The sequence below is a fragment of the Urocitellus parryii genome, chromosome 7 (genome assembly GCF_045843805.1).
Source record: "Urocitellus parryii isolate mUroPar1 chromosome 7, mUroPar1.hap1, whole genome shotgun sequence".
NCBI classification, from domain to species: Eukaryota; Metazoa; Chordata; class Mammalia; order Rodentia; family Sciuridae; genus Urocitellus; species Urocitellus parryii.
The window spans coordinates 96,695,846-96,705,334 of NC_135537.1; positions in this window are offsets into that span (position 1 = coordinate 96,695,846).

The following is a 9,489-nucleotide window of genomic DNA, read 5'->3' on the forward strand; positions in this document are numbered from 1 at the left end:
TGGCAGTGGCAGACAGCAAAGATAATAAAATCTAGAAATCAAACCCTGTAAAAATCAGTTTGGATCAGGATCATTTTATGAAAGTGCTTAAATGCATGGCTCAAATTCCAGAACGTGACTGCCAAGTGTGATTCTCATTCACTATGCACTGGAGGCTGGTGAGGCTTGTGGTCACTCAAAACACAGCTATGGCTATAAGGTTTGTCGTCTGAAGATCCCTGACTTGGCTGTGAGTTCACTCAAAGAGAGATGGTGCTATGGAGCAGGAGGAGCACCAGGAAGTTTTTCCTGGCCAATGTGTAACAAGCAGGAGAGTATGAACCCCTGTCATGTGTCTGACATTCTGTGAGAGGTACCAAAATGGTTAATTTACTTTCCAGCTCAGTCAAAGATAGGAGCAGCAAGAGCTGGGGGCTAGGATTCCTGGTGGGAAGAACACCTCACACTTAAGTTGTCATGGGAGGTCACAACCACAGAGTCAGCCCTTCGCTAAGGACTTTCTCATCCATTGCTGACCTGATGCAAACTGGAATAGTTAGGGGAAGAGACAGAGGTGGCCTTCCATCTTGTACCTGCTCAAAGTTGAGGTGGGAATGAAGCCTTTTAATGTGGAGTTCCAGGGGCATTTATTTTTAAAACATTTATGCCATGAATTGATGAGTTTTCAAAGTTTGTTGGAGAAATACGTTTTATATTACTTTTATGTTCACCAGTGTCCATTGCCCTGGATCGCACTCTCTGTGACCAATCCTAACAGTTTGAAAGATTTAGGTCATACTTACACTTCTTGTAAATTCCAACCAGAGTACTAGTATCTGTATGGTTTTTATCCCTCAGACCATTTTAAGAGATTGGACTCTGACAAAAAAATATTGGAATTTTAATATATAAACATCTAGGTATTGTCAACTTAAAAATTTCAATTGAAATATAGAAAATGTGTATACATTTATGTAGTGACAAATGAACTAATAAAACATTTAAATAAATTTTAATTTGTAATTCTATGTTAAAGCAATTAGCTTACACTTTCAATGTGGATTTATGGAGCATGGGACATGGGAGATGCAACAGAAGCAATCAGTCACCAGATATGTCTCACTAGCATTTATTGCAAAGACAGTGTTTGAGAGAAGTGGCCTGCTCACCATCCAGTCTACGTGGGAAATACCAGAACAGGTAGCCAGAATCCAGATCCCAGAGGGCGGTTGCCCCTATCAGCTGGAGCTTGGCCGTGTGTAGCCCCATGGAGCAGCACGCAGAAGCATCCCACAGTGTGTACACAGGACCTGGGGATCTGACAACCTCCATGTCAGAGTAGCCTAATGAGTGTAGTGTTGTGTCCATGCACATAAGTGGTGTTTGTATGTGTGTTATATGTGTTCATGTGTAGTGTGTGTTCATGGGTACATACGGGAGAGTGTGCTGTGGCTATGGTGTTTATGTGGTGTATTATGATGTGTGTGTACATGTATTTTTGTGTATCTTGGTACTTATGTGGTTCATGGCATACCTGTGGTGGGGGGTTCATTTTCAATGAGTGGTGTAAGTGCATATGTATATGTGTGCTTATGTGTCTGTGATATGTATGGAATGTTTGCATTTGAGTATGGGTGTATTATATGTGGTTTTGTGTGTATGCTATGTGTGATGTGTACATGTGTTCACATATGATATGCACATGTGTACATGTTAGTGTGTGGTGTTATAGCATGTGTTCATTATGTGTATAGTTATGTGGCATGTGTGATGTGATTTTGGTATTTATCATGTGTGTACATGTGTGTACATGTGTGGTGTTATGTATTCCTATGTGTGTGGATGTGTGGAATGTGCGGATGTGTGGTGTGTGTGGTATCTGCAGCATGTGTGGTACATGTAAGGTATTTGCCTGTGCAAGTGCAAGTCAGGTACACTCCATGAACAGGGGCCCTGGGCTTTCCTGCAAGCCTTGTGGGTCTCACGGGGCTACCAGGTGGGGCAGGCGCTCCTTCCCCCTGCTGGGCAACACTTTGGAGAATGACAGTTCCAGACTAGGAGTGGGTGGGAGCCCACTGATCCTGGGCAGCTCACAGCTGCATTGGGAAGGTGAGATGGCCACCATTGAGGGTAGGAAGTGTGACCCCAGGAGGACGTGTGTGTGGGACAAGCTGTGCATACCCCCAAACCCCTGTCAGTGGAAGGCCCAGGAATGGCAGGGTTGGCTCAGAGTGGATCTCCTGATCTAGTCCATTAAACCCACCATGTACTTTGAGCTAAGCAGACACAGCTCTCCTGGGTCATGCTCAGGTAAGAGTAGGCATTCTCTGTGATCTGTTCATCTGTGGTGCAGGTTCCAAGATATCTGAAAGATCCAGGTTAGGATCAATCCCATTCACATCTAGGAAAGGGCAGCCAGAAGTCCCTTAGAGCATAGACCCTGAGACCTGCCACATTATTTCACCTGCACAGGAAGGGCGCATCTTGTTCCAAGTCAGCATCAGCCATCGGCAAGTATATCCTGTGCCCACAGAACAGTGCACATGAATGCATGCAGAGTATATGAAATGTGTTATATGTGTTCACGTGTAGTGTGTGTTCATGGGTACATATATAAGAGTGTGGTGTGGCTATGGTATTTATGTGGTGTAAGTGCATATATTTACATGTCTGTGTATTATGATGTGTGTGTACACATTATAATAGGGCCAAGAAAGGAGGCTCCAGGTTTCTGCCCTCCTGCCAATCACAATAGAATGATCTTGCAAAAATGAGGTGATGGGTGAAAGCCATCCAATAAGCCGTTCTTGCCACACATTGTTCCCTTCATTTGGGGAGTGTTCGTAACCAGGCAGGTACAACTCCAGGCCCAGGCCAGCCTGGCCTGTGCTCACAAGTTAAGAACACCTCCAGGCAGGTATACAGAACAATGGTAAGTCCCACCTGCACTTCTCCCTGTCTCAGTGTAGCCAAACAATCCCAACCCGAGTCTGCATTAAGAACTGGTGGTAGGTGAAGTGTTAGGATGAAATTATGTGACATTGGAATATGTTTTCTAAAGGTAGGATTTTCAAGTTAAAATAAATCAAAGCATAGAAAAAGACAGTTTTAAAAATATTTTTTGCTTTTAATTTTTTTTAAAAAAATTCTGATTTGCAACGAAACAATAATATTTTACATCAGAAGATGAACTCTTCACCAGCTCACTCCATTTATTTGGGCATTTCCATGAAGAAAAGAGCAGTCAGTGATAGGTTTCCTTGAAGCTACAATATTAACCCCATGGTCACTTGGTCCATGGACCTGGGACCCAGGGCCACACTGAGCTCAGTCCAGCTGGGCTGTCATGGGGCCACAGGTATTCAAGGTATCCAGGTGGTGAGAATCCACTGGCCTAGAAGGACTCCAAGCATGGATTGACATGCTTCCAGATTTATATGTGCTCAGTCCTTGATGGTCAGGAGCATCTAGCCTACACAAGCATGAGGAGACACAGAGGTGTGTGGTGTTTGCAAAGCAGACCCCACCCAACTTTACTGCCAGAGCGGTGCTCCCACACCGTGCCCACAGGAAACTCAGAAGGTGACAGCAAGAAGAGCTGCCAGGACACGGGGATGGGGCACTGTCCATCACTGACTGCAGGGAGTTAACATGAAGGACCAGGAATCCTTCCCAATGGTCCTGGGAGGCCCATTGTCCTCACTGCCTCCTTCATCCTGTGGAATAAGTTTGAAAAACCACATTGCATCTTTTTTTATGCATTTCCTCTTAAGTTTTGAATGCCAGGAAATGTTCTCTATTCAGCCTCCTGAGGTCAGGTGCTGAGGGTAACAGTCACTGAGAGTATTTTTTAATGAATATGGTAAAATATATTACTTCAATCCTACATAATTAATATAAAACATGCAAAAATTTACATTTGATATGGGTCAGTCAATCTCTCCAGTTAATTCTGTGGTGACTATATCCTGTATATATTCTATACTCTGAGACATGATGGACATTTTGTTATGAGCAAAATGCAGAAAAATTAGACCCCCATGAGCAGAATCACTTTTTCTTTCTCTCTGAGTCTCCAGTGCTGAATCTCTCTGCATAATTATGAGGATGACCATAAGGATCCAGCCCCTCTGTGCAGTCCTTCTCAGTTCATAAACCCTCTCTTAGCTGTCTTGTTTGCATGAACAAAGTGCACAGACTTCTAATAAAAACAGTAGAAACCGAGAGTGCTTTTGTCTTTTGTTAAATGAAATGTCACAGAGGTAAACAACTGGGGCTGGGGAGCAAAGCCACCAGGCACAAAAAGTTCTTCCCTGAGCCCCCTCCCATCAGCATCCAGACATGGGAAGTATTGGTCTCTGCCACACCACTGCTCAAGCTGTCTGGTCCTGCCTGCTGAAAAGCTCCATCTTGCTAATGACACCCTCCATCTGCCACAGTGGGTATTCTGAGTATGCACAAACAGGAACAAAGATGCCAAACACAAGTCACCAAGGGATCTTCCCTGCAGCATGAGCATCAGTACCTTCTGCTGTGCACAGGTTGATGGACCAGGGCTCTGGAGCAAGGGACTCTTCTAAACTTTGATGCCTTTATTTCTGTTGGTGAGAAACACTATCCCTAATAGAAGGGCCTGGGATGCTTAATTAAAAACACTAATAGCACACATTTGAAATGTTGTCTGGTTTCAGCAGCTTTCTATTTTTGTATTGCACAATAGTCTATTTACTGTGGCCCACAAGTCATCTAGAAGCCTGTCCTGCTCCACAATAGACAAGGGCAACAGAATTCCCGGTCCTTTTGAGTGGGAGCATGCAGAGCCAGGCACGGGGAAGTCTTCTGGATATTGTGCCACAGCCACCCTCACAATCTTTTGAGTATACAGTGGTCCCCACACAGCCTGACTCACATGCAGCATCACTAGAAGAATTCAGTTTCAGGATTTAATGCAGCTTAAGTATTTACAATTTGATTTTTAATCCATTTTCTTCTTCATTCTCACAACCTCACCAAATCCCAGAATAATTTCTAAAAATATGATAGTTGTATGCCGAGACGTTAATTGTTGAAAAATCCAGGATTGAAATTCTGTCTGTTTTGTGCAATAAGAAGCCTTTTTCCTTTACACTTTTTTTTCTCTCTAGTTTTTTGATTATTAGTTTGGCTTGATTATGTTTTTGCTATTTTTGCCTATTCTGTACATGGTAATCTGATTTTTCTTTCTAAAGAAGAAAACATGAATGGATTCTAATAGAGGCTGGGTCTGTGAAATAATTTAACACTAGGATGTGCCCTGTGACTCATTGTTCTGTTTTGCTGAGTTTTCACAGACACATTTGTATGGTGATTAACTCAGAAATCTATGCTGCTTGGAATAAGCAAATTGTAAGTGTTTGACTATTTTGATGTAGAATCCTAGGAAAGCACCAATCAGGCCCAGGGACAGAAGTCTGCCACTCCTTGCAGGCTTCACAAGGGTAATAAAGATGTGGGGAGTTATCAGAGCAGATGATTTATAAGACGGTGAGTTTGAACACAACCAGTATTTAAAAATCTTACATTCTTTTCAGTATTTATTTCATATCTCAATGCTTAAATTGATTTAAGAAGATCAAAGAATGTGTATCTCCATCTTCACATGCACAGAATTAGGTTGACCCTAAAAAATAATGGAAGGTAGAATTGTCAGTTGACTTTTAAGAGGACAGGAAAGTTACCTGCATTGTGGTCCCTGGAGGAATTCTTGGTGCCATGACTCTAAACATAAAGAAGCAAAAATGAGAAATGAAAGCAGATGCTGTCTTGGTGTCCTCCTTTGTCCTTCCAGGTCCATCCCAGAGCCTGGTGCCCTGCCGTGCCCATCAGCCTGGCCAGCTGTCCTTCCAGGGCTAATTGCTGATTCCTTCACTGCACCATATGTGAACTGGGTGTGCATTTGCTTCGCTTGTCAAAACAATTCTGAGATTCCATTTTCCTCTAATAAGGTATAGATTTGTTCTCCAGATGTATGCTTCAATAAGATGTCATACTCTGTTTTTATTTTGGATTTCTCTCTGCTGATGTTCCTACGCAGCAAGAAAATTACCTTATTGAAACATATTGCTAGTTGTGCCTACAGTATTACAGGTCTTGCATCAGTATTACACACATGACATACTCAGAGATCTCTGAGTAAAAATATGAATATCAAGTGATTAAAAAGATTATACAGGCTTGGGAATTTTTCATGGGGTAAGAAAATTAGTGGTTCCAGATGAGTGTCTTTCAGATCATTATAACTATATCATAAAAACATGTCACAAAATAACTGACTTTATAGCCTGGGCACCTTGCCCGCTTTGCCCCACTCTTTATTTCATGTGGAATTGCCTCTAGTGGCTGAAGGTGTGCTGGGGACCTGTTTCTGTGTTTCTTCATTCCCATCCTTATGGAGGTACTCTGGATTTCAGGTGCAGTCTGGCCAGGTGTACAGAATCTCAGCATCATGGGAATCAGAGAGTTCTAAATCCTGTGTACAGTGCTCAGACGAGGTACCATCCAGGCACACAAAAGAAATCTGTGGACATGTGACTAATGGTGGTGGGAGGAATCATGAGGTCTACAGAACTGTGGATGTGGGGCTGCCATTGGCTGGGCAAGATGCTGGCACCAGATGTGTCTCCCAGCTCATGTGTGCTGGGGGAAACCCTCAATGGCAGAACTCAGCTTCCACTTTGAAGACCAGTCAAGAAGCCCCCGCACAGCCACAGGGCCCAGTGTGGAGTGTGAGTGACTTCTGGGGTGGGAGATCAATGAACACCATGAATAAGAGGAGATGGATGATGTGCACACATTGGCCCTGTGGTCCCTGACTGAAAACGCTCCCCCCGGAGAACATGTCAAAAGAGCCTGTCTGCCTGAAATCACACAGTGCTGCAGGACACCACTGTGTAGATGCAAACCTCCTCAGTTTAGGATTCTGGCTTCTGGGTAAATGCTTCTGCATTTTTTAGGGTGTCTGGGGACCAACATCCTAACCCCAAAATACAGTTACATTCTTTTACAAGGTCCCAAAGACTGGCTACTGGACAAAATTTTTTTGGTATCTGAGTAGTATCCATCATGCTGAATATGTAGAGGAAAAAATGATGGTGTTTGGAATGTGAGGGCCCTATTTATGACCTGCTCCATAGCCTCCAGTAGGCTGTTCTTCCTTGGAGGCCTCATATCACTCACTTTTAGTGCCCCATGTGCAAAAAGCCAGAAGAGCCAGAGAACATTCCAGAACTGGGTATATCACTTTACAGGGGCCATTGAAACTTCAAGCAGCAGCTCTCACATTTGGCCTATTTCTGAAGGAGATTTTCACTTTCTCTTTTTCTATCATGTCCCTCTTTCCTTCACTGATTTCTGCCTCATTTCTTTCCTTTTCCATGATTATTTTTTGGTCACTGATGTGTGCACTTGGCACTCTTGCAACCATCCTCTCAGGGACCCAGAGGCTGGGCAGAAGAGTTTCTTCTACCACAGAAGAGTTTCTCAAAAACCAGACCTAAAACACTTGGGTGCAAGTCCTCGATTCCACACTGAGTGTGTCATTGACAACTGAGGAAAATCACCAGAATATGAGTTGTATTTTAAATGTTCTATGTTGCTTTTGGCCTGTGATTGTCTCATCAATGGTTCTAACTGGCTGCTCAGGAAAGATCCCAAGAACACAGAGGGCTCTGGAAGTTCCAGGTCTCTGCTGAGCAGCTACATGCCCCCCAGGACTCTGCTAGGCCACTCTTGCTGCCTCTGCATCTGTTTGGTTGCCTGCACTCTGCAGGCTGGCACATGCCACCTATACTCTCCAGAACTCTAGCTAGGTGCCCTGCTATATTTCTCCCTGACAGCTCTTAGAGGCCTGTGGGCCCAGGGCTCCTGGACTTGGGGTGTGCTGACCTTCAGGAAGCTCAGTTATCCACATATACTGTTCTGGAAACAGTCCCTTTCTCAGCACTGGATTTTATACATTCTGGATAAAATTCTAGGGAAAGAGGCTGATCCCAGCTGCCTGCTCATTCACTAAACCAATGTCCACATTTCTTCAGTGTGGAAATCCTTCTTTGTAAAAGCTGTCTCCTTCACAGTTTTTGCTCTCTTGTTAATGTCCACATTGTGAGGCATCATTTGTGCCTCCTGTTTATTATTCCACTCTATGTACTTTACAAAAATGAAAGACCTCTCCTTTACTTCCTCTGCTTCTGAGGGATAAATGTAATGCCTGGGGGTTTTATTACACGAGTGTTTATAAAGGTAAATCGTCCAGCATATCCCTCCCCCCAGGGCCATATCTTCACACTTTACATGGAAGCAATTTGGCCACACAGAGATGGCATCCTGTAGCTCACTTCCTGCTCCGGTGGGTTTCAGGAATGTCCAGTGCCAGCATAAACAGGGTAGGAGCCCTGGGCCCCTGAGCCTGTAAGTTGCTGGGCACACAGTGCAGTGCCTTCCTCCTCTTCTTTGCTTTTTCTGACAATTTTAGTTCCAGTGTCTGTTGATATGTTGTTAAACAGGCTAGTGCAGAATGTATCCCTTCCATCCCCAATCTTCAGTTCCTGGGAACTCTTCACCCCATGATCACCTCTTCAAATGCCCAGTGTCTCCACATTTCAGTTGTGACCCACACCCTTCCCGGGTGCTCCTGCCTCCTGTTACCCTGAGCCTGGGTCACAGACTGCAGGCTGAGACCTCGGACCTCTGTGCCTCGGACCTGTACAACAGGATGATAAAGACCTAAATGCCAGTCCTGCCTTGTCTTGCTTGTCCCCAGAAATGCAACTTTAGGACCCAGTAGCACACAGCAGACCTCTGAGCCCACCAGGACAAAGTGCCTGGCTTGCAGGATTGTCTGCAGAGGCTCCATGCTTGTGGACAGAACTCCCTGTAGAGGTGGCACCTTCACCAGTCCACCAAGGGTAAGCCTGGCTAGGCTTGGAGGGGATGGCAGGAGTGCTGTGGAGAGGGGCTGCTGACCAGGATGAGGCTCCTCACCATAGGAGGTTGGCTAAATTGAAATCCAGCTACATCTAAGGAGTAAAAATGATGTTCAGGGAAGAGTATTGGTGCCATGCAGGCATGGGTGTGGAAGCTTTTCCCTGTAGAATGGTTCTTTAAGGACACCAGCCATCCTCTAGAATGTAGCTGCTCTCCCAGGAATGGGAAGGAAAGTTCAAGTGCCAGGGCTTCACAGTGGGAGACCTGTCACATGGGCAGCATCATGAAATTTTACTCCAAAATATCCTGTTTCTATTTTGAAAAAAAATTATTAGCATTTTTAAATATTCAATATATTTAATGGCTGAAAGTTAATCTCAAAGCATTCTGCTTAGTGAATAAAGTGTCAGGTCTGTAAACATGAATCTTAAGTTACCCAGAGGGTTACCACTCATTTTAAATTTTACTTGAAAGCAGGATATACATTTATTATAATTTCAAAAAAATGTGAATGCCATTAAACAAATGATGTTGAGGCAAATTAACTGC